General features: G+C 41.4%; 1 protein-coding gene across 11 annotated transcripts in view; it reads right to left on the bottom strand.

Moving 5' to 3' along the window:
- Nucleotides 1–11714, bottom strand: part of BLTP1 (bridge-like lipid transfer protein family member 1) — a 261114-nt gene extending 249400 nt beyond the window's left edge. For all 11 annotated transcript variants that reach the window (XM_063458398.1, XM_063458399.1, XM_063458403.1 and 8 more), the window contains exon 1: nucleotides 11541–11714. The gene's annotated coding sequence lies outside the window, so the exon portion shown is untranslated. The remainder of the gene's footprint in view (nucleotides 1–11540) is intronic.
- Between the last annotated feature and the right edge of the window lie 308 nt (nucleotides 11715–12022).

The following is a 12022-nucleotide window of genomic DNA, read 5'->3' as shown; positions in this document are numbered from 1 at the left end:
ACAGCTCCAGATCTGCAGTAGGAGAGGGAGAACTCCAACTCATGCTGCTCTGTACTGTGTGTGCAGATGTTATACCATAAGCAGAGCAATATTTAAAAGCAAGACAATATATTGTATCAGTGGCATCTTCACCAGTTTTCTAACAACTCGGTATTTGCAATCTCAGCAGAAGATAGAAAAATCTTCATCAACAATATTCTGCACTAACAAGATACAGAAATCATAGCATTACAATTGTATGTTGGTTTGTTACTAATAATAGAAGTTTATAACAGGGATATAGATGTTGCATGTACTGACAAACATGGAACTTATTTAAAAATTTTATTCAACATTCCAAGGTCAAATGTATTATTTTTGTTACATTGTCTGTTTCCTCCAACCTTCGGAAAGAGGTCTGCCTGCATTCTCTGCAGATATAAACACATTTTAGAGTAACGCCTCAAACAAAACACAAACCGAAATTAGCTTTATGACAGCAGGACCATCCTTGTTGGTATGTCTCATAAGGCTCTCTCTCAAGCTGCATTTTATGGAAGCATGGGTAGCAGCAACATGACGACTAAACTGTGACAAAAACCCTTGAGAGGACTCCCAGGGCCTTTCTAAGCAGCCATAGCTAGAAGCATGTGACAATTAAATAGACATGATTCCTTTTATTTTATTATTAGCTTAAATTAACTTTAGTGTAATGTTGTGGTTTTGGTACACAGATCATGCCCCTGCAGTTTCATAGAGGTCACAGAGGCTGTGCCATGGGTACATATGGGAAGCCCTCTTTGTATGAAGTCAATACAAAACTTTTCTTATGGGACATGCTGGTAGCAAAACCACTAAAGCAGGCAGTAGCAACTATGGTAGTTGGATTACGTTACATAAAACCAATGCTGAACAATATAGTGAACATTTGTTTTATAAAATGTGCTCCCACCCTTTGCAATGCGTCTGTTGTCAAAACAGATTTGTGACCACAAATGTACAGGTTTTATTTCTTTTTGTATAAAGGGGAAAACCAAGACTTTATTTTAAATGATTTAATGACTATGATCCAATGCCCACACCTTACTCCACCCAAACAGTAAAATTAATAGCAGTGCAAAGTTAGTGTTACAAACACTATATTGCTACAAATACAATGTTTTGTTGTGTTCTACTGGAATTAAAGATCGCATGTTTGTTATGAAGAGAAAAAACGGGTCGCAAGAGTATTCTGAGAACGGACAGCAACTGAAATAGCCTGCCCTTCGGTAGGTCCCCGCTCAGAACTCAAGCTGGTTTTAGCTCATCTTGTGCCATTACAGAGAGAACATATCTGAAGCATATCAGACTGGTCCCACCCATACGGGTAGTCCAGATCCGAAATGCCAGCAAGTTCTCTCTGCACGAGAGATACAGCAACCCCAGACGATCGTTTCAGCCTTGTTAGGCATCATCAGTGAGGCATAGCTAATATCTCTCTAGGCACCGTGAGCAAGGGGTCCACGTCTGGATTACCCTTTAAACTTATGGAGAGAAAAAACGGGTCGCAAGAGTATTCTGAGAACGGACAGCAACTGAAATAGCCTGCCCTTCGGTAGGTCCCCGCTCAGAACTCAAGCTGGTTTTAGCTCATCTTGTGCCATTACAGAGAGAACATATCTGAAGCATATCAGACTGGTCCCACCCATACGGGTAGTCCAGATCCGAAATGCCAGCAAGTTCTCTCTGCACGAGAGATACAGCAACCCCAGACGATCGTTTCAGCCTTGTTAGGCATCATCAGTGAGGCATAGCTAATATCTCTCTAGGCACCGTGAGCAAGGGGTCCACGTCTGGATTACCCTTTAAACTTATGGAGAGAAAAAACGGGTCGCAAGCTTGAGAACTGAGCGGTGACCGACCGAAGGGCAGGCTATTTCAGTTGCTGCCCGTTCTCAGTATTCTCTTGCGACCCATTTTTTACTCTCCACAAGTTTAAGGGATAATCCAGACGTGGACCCCTTGCTCACGGTGCCTAGGGAGATATCAGCTATGCCTCACTGATGATGCCTTACAAGGCTGAAACGATCGTCTGGGGTTGCTGTGTCTCTCGTGCAGAGGGAACTTGCTGGCATTTCAGATCTGGACTGCCCGTATGGGTGGGACCAGTCTGATATGTTTCAGAGAAGTTCTCTCTGTAATGTCACAAGATGAGCAAAAAACAGCTTGAGAACTGAGCGGTGACCGACCGAAGGGCAGGCTATTTCAGTTGCTGCCCGTTCTCAGTATTCTCTTGCGACCCATTTTTTACTCTCCACATGTTTGTTATGATCTTTAATATTAGTAAACAGATAAGGATTGTTATATTTACAAAAATATTTTTTCTGATTAGTTTAACAGTTATATCTAAAACTGATGGTTATATACTATTAGAAATACACAGGTAATGAAATTATTGCAAGATGAACTGTCTCCAGTTTAAAAGGTTAATCACCTTAACTTAAATGTGGTGCTTAAAGCATTCCTTTAAAGAAAACAAACAGCTTTAGCTTAGTAAATCAGTTTGTGTGTGTAGATCATGCTCCTGGCGTCTCACTGCCAGGAAGGAATTTATTCACTTTTCATTCTGTTTATGCAACCATAGCCACACCTCCCCTGACTGTGACTCACATAGTCTCCATGAAAAAAATGGTTTCATTTTCAAATCAGATGTCACAGCACAGTGTACTTTAAACACATTGAAAAGCTGCACATACAGAGATATTTACACTTTTGTTTTGGTGGTTACTTACACCCAAGCACACGTAACTTTGTTCTGGGCTACCTAATGTCAATTCTGTGCAAAAACTACATCTGTCATGAGCGCGCACCTCACATTGTCAAAAGATATTAACAGCTTTACGCCCTACCTTGTTATTTCAGCCCTCCCCAACCTGCTTAACCCCTTAAGGACCAAACTTCTGGAATAAAAGGGAATCATGACATGTCACACATGTCATGTGTCCTTAAGGGGTTAAAGGACCACTATAGGCACCCAGACCACTCCAGCTCAATGAAGTGGTCTGGGTGCCAGGTCCATCTAGGCTTAACCCTGCAGCTGTAAACATAGCAGTTTCAGAGAAATTGCTATGTTTACAATAGGGTTAAATCCAGCCTCTAGTGGCGGTCTCATTGACAGCCGCTAGAGGCACTTTTCATTGTGATTTTCACAGTGAAGACGCTGCCGTCCATCGGAAAGCATTGAAAAATGCTTTCTATGGACTGATTGAATGCGCGCGTGGCTCTTACCATGCATGCGCATTCGCTGCTGACGTCAGAAGAGGGAGGAGAGTCCCCAGCGCCGAGAAAGGTAAGAATTTAACCCCTTCCTCCCCCTTCAGCCCGGCAGGAGTGGGACCCTGAGGGTGGGAGAGACCCAAAGACCCTATAGTGGCAGGAAATCGAGTTTGTTTTCCTGGCACTATAGTGGTCCTTTAATGCTTGTACATCTTTTTCATTTTCTTTTACCTCTTTCCCTTGCCAACCCCCTCTCCCTCACCCCAGTAACTAATTGTCCAAACAAATGGCAATTGATTGGACATCGCAAGGAAAGCAGGGACATCGGATAGGTCGTGGAAACCAGTGAGGGGAAATTTGCCTAGTATGTTTATGCTTATTTTAAAGGGTTTTAAGAAATGAAATTACTAATACCCAACAGGGCAGAAGAAAAAAAATGGTTTGTAGTAACTCTTTAAGCTTACTAACTGAAAACGTTCTGTTTTAAAACATATATGCACTCCCTCTAAAATGTGACATATAACTTATGCACTAGGAACGTGACACACTTGCAAAATCTATTTTGATGTACAATTCTACTGTTAGATTTGTATTAAGCTTTCACAGACAAAACTGAAAAGGAACAATATAATGTTTAAGAGTCGACTCACAAAGAGGCAACTGCAGTTGTACAAATGCCAAAATTACTCAAATTCTTTTTTAAAAAGTTTGTTTTTGGGAGGAAATGTTTTGCCATATTTTGCACCATAAGCCTTACTCATAAGTCACTCCCCTCATTTCAGAAAAAAGACTCTTATCAATGTACAAACACAGCTCAACCACTGACAGCATTTGGTGAGCTGGACTGCTAGAAGCAAAGCAGTCTGCATTGGAAGGAGAAGACACTAAAGCTGACAAATATTAAGGATATCGATGTCTGTTTCACTGATTGCCTGTAACTTGCTTGTGGATTAAATGAAGCTTCATTTAAATGTATCCTCTATGACTTCCACAATTTAATATCTTAATGCGTCAAAGAGTCATGTCATGAATTAGTGATGCAGACAATCAGACTTGGCACAATCTAATGAATGTAATCAAATGACACTGAAGACATCCTGATGCTGCTGGACTATGACCTCTAAATTCGCAAACACAACTATCCGTTAATATAGAAGGAATAGGAACATTGTCATTTACAGGCTACATGTTTTTAGGCTACCTTATGGGTATGTCAGATGTAGACTGAGGAATCCACATGTTTATGAAAAAAAAAAATTCTAAAATATGTAAGTCACCAAAAAAAATTATTTTTATTCTAAATTGTAGCATAAATATGGTATAGAGACTCACCCCGTCATCTGTGTTATAAAACCATAGACAATGTACATTTCTCCTTGAGGCCCTTCAGCCAGACTGTGTCCAGTGTTTCAATCCAGTGTTCCAACACAAGGCATTTTGGATTAACCCCTTAAGGACACATGACATGTCTGACACGTCATGATTCCCTTTTATTCCAGAAGTTTGGTCCTTAAGGGGTTAAATCACTGGACACAGTCTGGCTGAAGGGCCTCAATGAGAAATGTACATTGTCTATGTTTTTATAACACAGATGATGGTGTGAGCCACTATACCATATGGACCCATAGTCGTATTGATATTGACTAATTCGTACCATATTTACTTGTTTTTTTGTATTTGCCTTCTTACAACAATGACTCAGTACCTATGATCAAATGTTTAACTTCATATTATTTCTAATATTGCATATTCACTTGAAATTGACCCAGGTGTGTATCATTATGCGCTAGGTTATATTTACTCTGTAATAAGTAAGATTGATACATTTATAACATTGTATCCATTTGACACATCAGTCCCACGTTTTCTATTTCAGAATCAAGGATAGTCTCTTCATCACCTTCAATCACAATGATCTATAACTTATGATATTATATCATTAGACATGGGGATTAGCATGTATTCCTCCCTCTCTCTTGTAGCATTTGCTCATGTCAGTAAACATAATTGCCATATAATGGATTAATGTGCATGGAAGACTTATTACTGAATTCTCCTGCTTATAGCAATTGTTTTTAATTTGCTTTGTTTCTCTACCCTCAATACTGATGTGTGGAGTATCTCAAGATAACAGATAGTAGCATCAAACATTCTTAAATAAGAAAATAATCTTTACATTTACCAATCAAGTACAGTGACCACCCGCAAGCAGATTGAAACCCGGAACTGTGAGAGGACCGCAGAGAACGCCATAACGTTGTGACTCGCGCAGATACAAATGTGGTTGCTAGGAGACCAACGAAAACAATATGTGAATCTGAGAAGATGTGGAATTATTGTGTACAGGCTTTGGACATCCAGTGTAACCAACAGAATGTTCAAATCCGTCGTAAGAGTAATCTTGCGAATGTGATTTTAAAAAGTCTTGCATATACTTTAAACAAGTGGGAAGGATTCTGAAGCTATCTTTGACATGGAAATCAATATGTTTCACAATTGGTTCTATTAATCCATCCCTGGCAGAAACAATCGGTATGCCAGGTGGATCTTCCAAACACTTATGGATCTTCGGTAGTGTATATAGGACCAAGTGTTTAGGATATTTCACACTTGAGAATTTGGCCAACTTAGTGTCCAAGTACCCCGCTTGGAGTCCAATTTCAATCAGGTCATTAATTTTTTTTTTTTTTTTTATTTGCTTGTGGGAACAAATCTGAGTTTCTAATAAGAGTTTTGTATTTCACTTTTTGTCACTGCATTCTCACACATACTTTATTTGTTTTCACTTTGTCATACTTTCTCACACTCTCTTTATGCCTTTGCCCCAGCTCTCCATAGGTACATAATTCTCTTTGCTCTTCCTTGATTGTTTTTATACCTATCACTGTCCTTTCACGGACACTTTTCTCGGATTCACATTTTGTTTTAGTTGGTCTCCTAGCAACCATGTTTGTATCCGCGAGCGTCAAAACGTGATGACATCATTCATGGTCCTCTCACAGTTCCACGTTTCAATCTGCTTGCGGGTGGTCACTGCACTTGATTGGTAAGTGTAAAGATTATTTTCTTAAATGCGTGCCACAAGCAGATACTGACCAAAATCGGTGAGCACACTACTCACCAGATGACGGTGGACCCTGGGATACCGCATAACACCCCAACTGGCAACAAAGTAACCTGGTTGAGGCCTGAGGCCTACCGAAGCTTGAGCTGGGGTGAGACGGCAGCTCCCCCAGTTCTCCGACCGGCGCTTTGCTCTCCCCCCCTTTGGACCAGTGGGGGTTATCCCGGTCCCCACGAGTGACCACCACTGCATTCAGCTGCGCTTCAGCACCGGCCCTGCCGAGACTCACCGAGGACAGTTCACCCCAAGATGGCTGACAATCACAACCTCGTGCACAGCATGATGTAAGGACCACGCAGAGCACATGTAAAACCATACTACAACGCAAGGCGAGGACACCCAACAGCCTCTGGGACAAGTTTTCCATCCACCTTGAGACGCCAAAAGCCCCGGCCGCGGGGAGATGCGGAGAAAGGAGGGGCAGGAGACAAGCGGGACCCCCCTGGGCGCTGCTTCCACAGCCACGCTACAACCTCACACTATGGGCCTATCCGGGCTGAAGACCACAAGGGATATACACCAGGAGCATCGCCCACCGACGTGGAGGATTCGACGCCGCAGGCAGCGATTGTCCACCGAGATCCACCGCTGTCCCCTGCAAGGGAAGAAGAACTCTGCCTCCTACACGAGGGACCAAGTTCATGGTTCAGAGATGCAGGCATTGACGACGGCCCGGGGCTGTGAGGAGTACTTCCTCGGACTCTGCCTGTTATTGTCCCGCTGTCCCCTACGCCAGTTGCCAAGCTGAGGCATAAGCTGACCCAGGACTTTGCAGCCCAAGCACACAGAGCTGGCGAGGTCGCCCACAAACAAGCTGGACTATCCCCCTGATTTCAGCATACCTGCCTGCATATCCATGCAAGCAAATGATTTCGCTTATAGTGAGATGAGTTATCTTTGACTTGGTGTATTGAGATTTTACATGCCCACAAGTTATAGTATACATGTTTGAATGAGGATGGTTACACATAAAGGCAGCTTACCAACTCATGTGTTAACGGTTAACTGGTATAACTACCAATTGCAGAAACATGCATACACCGGCACAGACGGGCGCATACACACTCGAAGCACCCTCTGCCAAACTTTTATCGTGCAAGCATACACTAAGAGGTGGACCCCGTGGTTTATCCAGTTTGTAACCCTACCATGAGGTCTATACACTTATGCCGCACACACACATACATAGTCTGCAACACTCAGTTCTTTACATGTACCAGCAACGTAGTTCAATCAAACACACCCTGAAGCATTTATCGTGTTAAATGTCAACTGTTCAGGCACACCTAGTTTAACACAAAATGCACCATTATAACAGTGTGGCTGCCTAACTCAGGAGTTTCTTTTGTTTACCGTTGATTCCTATGATATAACTCCTTTAGTTTTATTCCTGTTTCTATAAATATAAAATTGTGCATGCCTTCTCTACTACCCCAAATATAAAGAGTGTCTGTTATTCTCTTCTGCACTGCAAAAATACAAAATAAAAATAAATAAAGATTATGAGGGTCGAAATGTCGATTTGATGCAGATGTAATTGTAGATTTTTATAATTAAAACCACTTATCCATATGTGCACACAGGGATATTGAGTGTGTGCAGTGTGTTTGTGTAGAGGGTGTAGTAATTATAGAGGGGTAGAGAGTGTGTGTAGGAGGTGTAGTGTGTGTATAGGGGTATAGACTGTGTGTAATGTGTTTGTGTGCTAGTGCAGGGGGTGCAGTATGTGTATGCGAGTTTAAATTATTAATTTAATAAGTAAACCAAAAAAAATAATCAAAAAAAAAAAAAAAAAAAATCACATTTACCCCCCCTTATAACCTTCCAGGGGGGGGGGAGCTTGCAGATACCTGGTGGTCCAGTGAATGGGGGGGGGGAGGGGGGGCATGCCGCACACAGATACCTGGTGGTCCAGCAGGCAGGTTATTTGGTCTGTACCTCCACAGGGTACAGACCACGTCTCTCTCCCTCTCGCGGGCACCAGTTGTTCAGAGCGTTGCCGTGGGTTACCATAGCAACGCTCTGATCATCTTGGAGCTCGCGAGAGGAGGAAAGAAAGCTGTTCAGCACGCATGGAGGGTGTCCGGCTCACTGCCCAATCTCCCCTGCGGCCCATGATGGGACTGAACTCCATCTTGGGTCCTGTGCTGCCCTGCATGGGCCGGCAGGGAAGATCTCTTGATATTTCCTGCCAGCCTCGGCCCATGGCCATTGCGGCCCAACGGGCATTTTCAGTCCAGGAGTGACATTATTTTCCAGCTCACGGAATCATTAAACATAGAGTGAGGGAGCAGGGCAAGAACTGCAGGAAGATTACTGCTCCCCCACCGGCTAACAAACACCCAGGCCACAGGACAAAATTTCTTGTCGCAATGGCACCTGGGATTTGTCAAGTCCTGTCATCAGAGTTTGCCAAGTGTCATTAACACAAGGTTTGATATAAACTGGTGGAAAAATGGCAGCATGTTAAGGAACATTATTTACAATATGAGATACTCTGTGAAGTGTCTAGTTTCACAAACCGTAGATCTCTGTGGGGTAATATGAACAGTTACATTTCTATAGTGCCCATATATGAGGAAAGTTCAGGGTCTTCATGCAGATAAAAAGCCTGCAGAGACTGACTATACTCAGCAGAACTACTAAACTAGTATTTTCATGATGCAGTGGATATATAATGAGCACCATAAAATGGTGGCATTTATCACCTACCAACCTGGTAAAAATCAGAGAGTGAACAGAAATATGCCATTAACAAAATGTATTTATATTGATATAAAACAAAATAGAACAAGCGCAACAAAAAATAACTAGTGCACCACAGTGCTACTAGATTTTATGAAATGCAGAATTACAAACATTTCAGGTACAATCCTTTATCAACGGGCATTCCATTTTTATAAAAAGGTTTTACAAAAACATTTTTAATTCTGCATGACACTAGAGGCACCCAGCCCACTTCAGTTCATTGAAGTGATCTGGATGCAGTGTCCCTGTCCCCATTAGTCCTGCAATGTAAAATAGCCACAAGAGATACTTCCTGGATTCTAAAAAAGTTTGACTCCGTTAAACAACGCTGAATGTCCTGAATGAGAAAATCCAGTCTAAGTATTCTATTTTGGGTATTTGAGTTGCTACTGCAGTTTGAGAGCCACAGTGGTATAGAAAACTGAAACTGCGCAGAACATTTTTTTAGGGATTGTGGTATCCTAACCTCATCTTCTTTTTTCTTATAATGTAAATCCAGGGTCTAACTGAAAGAATCTCTGCATTTGGGTAAAAGGATTTGTCTTTAAATTAAGACGATTTCTCAAAAGAAAAGACAATGAAAATATGAATGAGGACCTGTAACTCCAAATAAAAGTTGACCTTAAGTTATGGGTAGTTTTATAGTATAGAGTAGTTTTTTATTCAAGTTAAATTACAAAAAAAACAAGTACTATGCATTCAAACAATGAATTGCATTTTGATAACAGATGTACGGTAAGTAAGTGATGTCTGCATATTATAAGTTATGTCACAAGTGAGAGAGGAATGATCCTACAGTTAAAGCAGAGATGTGTAGCTTAGAAAAATGCAAAAAAAAAAAAAAGTAAGTCTACCACACCCTGTCACATTCCAAAAATACCAGAAAAAAAGAAAATATATTAGCACATCTGTTGCAAATGGACCAAATGGAACCCAGATTGCCAAAATTATATTAAAACAATTTACTTTTTAACCACATTTGCAATTCTCATACCTACAGGCAAGTATTTCAACCGAATTCATTATCATGCATTGCCTACTTTAGAATCTGTAATTCTTACATGACAATCACATATTAAACATATGTATTGCACATCAACAACGTTTTCCCACTGTTAAGACAACCTGCCAGCAGGCAAACTAATAGAATAACTTGCCTTTTATACTAATAAGAGATATTTATAAGCCTAAATGAATATATTTTAATTATTGGAGTATACGGCCCCTTCTATGGTGTTAGCATCATGAGAGAACTGGTTAACAATCAAAAGTATGCCAACAACTACTTTTAAGTTTCTATTAGAATTGGCAGCTGTCTTGCTGAAAATTCAGTCCAATCGAACTATGAAAATTTGGTTGAATTGGATTTTCAGTAGACAGGTGCCATTTCGCTTTAATTATAACAGGATTTAAGTGGGTTTTTTTGCATAATTGTATAATTCACTGAATTAAAATGAGTGTTCTTTGTGTATTTTCATACTTTGGGGGTTTTCTTTGTTCACTTGCACCCAGACAGGATGAAATCCAGTCTACATCCAATCTAATTTGGAGGCAGTATTGCAAATTCCAGAGGTTGATAATTCTTGAGAATATGTTTAGAGATTTTGCAGTCAGAATGCAATTAATCATATTAGGACATTTATTTAATGCAGAGCGGTTGAATTTGGATTTAAGGAATAAACCTGAATTTTTTTTTATTGATTTTAGTTGGCGGGTGGGGACCTGAAGAGGAAGTGTAACTTTTACCAATACCAGTGTCTTCCTAAAACAGTTTTCTGGTTTGAGTAACGCTGTAAAATTTGTTGACAGCTCTGCTATTTTGTCTGCCTAAATAATGTAAACTTCTTGACATAGATATCTTAACTGAAGCCGAGTATGAAGTATAACATGCTGCTTACTTGTCAAATTCAACAATAGATGTCCTGTACCCTCTAAAAATATAACTTAACATATCAAGCGATGTACAGAATGCAAATCTTACAAAAGTTCTAAGTGTCAACAAAACCCCAGACTATGATCCGAAAGTGCAAGGAAAAACAAAATGTTATCTACTGAGTCAGGACATCACAGGTCTCACCTAGGAGTAGCCATAAGGAAAACCTCATACTTTTTCTTTAAAGACTTACAACTCCCATGAAAGCGAACTACAACTCCCATGATCCTGTGCAGTTATGCAACTACCTACTGGCACCATAAAACCATTAATGTAGTGCTGCTTTATGAACTGCTTGGTGTCTGGACACTGCTCAGGGACATGGCATTTGTAGTACATTAAGAGGCAATGCCCCAGTCTTCACAATTCCACTTTAGAACCCTGACATCCAGCTACGGAATGCTATTGTAGAATGCCAGCTTCCCTGCGGAGGAGCATATATATTTCTACAGGAAATTCACTGACAGCTAATGGAGGATTCAGCAGCCAACTCCCACCTACCGGCAGGCTCTGCTTTATGTACTGTGCTTGTGAAAGTGTCACCGGCCCGAGTTGTTCCTCCCTTTCCAGCTCATCGCCCGACTGCTGGAAATCGCCGGTCTCACCACCGCTCCCAGTCAGGATCAGCACTCACCGCCGCCATCTTGCCCGCTGTGTGACCCCGCCCATCGGAACATTACGCCATACGTCGGAAGTACGGGCAGGAGGGCATCACAGCGGAGGAACCAATCACAGAGCGATACTGGGAGTACAGTAGCCAATCACCGGGCCTGAAGCAGTTCACAACAGAGCTGGTAAACAGAACGTGTGAGGCTGTGCTTTGCCCACACTCCTCCCATTCTGTATACAGTGAATGTAATGTGAACAATGTGGTGCTAGCTGACTGAAGTGGTATTGTCATTTGTGGGGGCTTGGCAATTTTTGCAAAGTGCCCCATGGTGACATCAGCTTGGATGGTGGTACCCAAGTATCTGTAGTTAAAG

The sequence above is a fragment of the Pelobates fuscus genome, chromosome 6 (assembly GCF_036172605.1).
Source record: "Pelobates fuscus isolate aPelFus1 chromosome 6, aPelFus1.pri, whole genome shotgun sequence".
Classification (NCBI taxonomy): Eukaryota; Metazoa; Chordata; class Amphibia; order Anura; family Pelobatidae; genus Pelobates; species Pelobates fuscus.
This window is presented reverse-complemented; position numbering and strand designations above follow the sequence as displayed.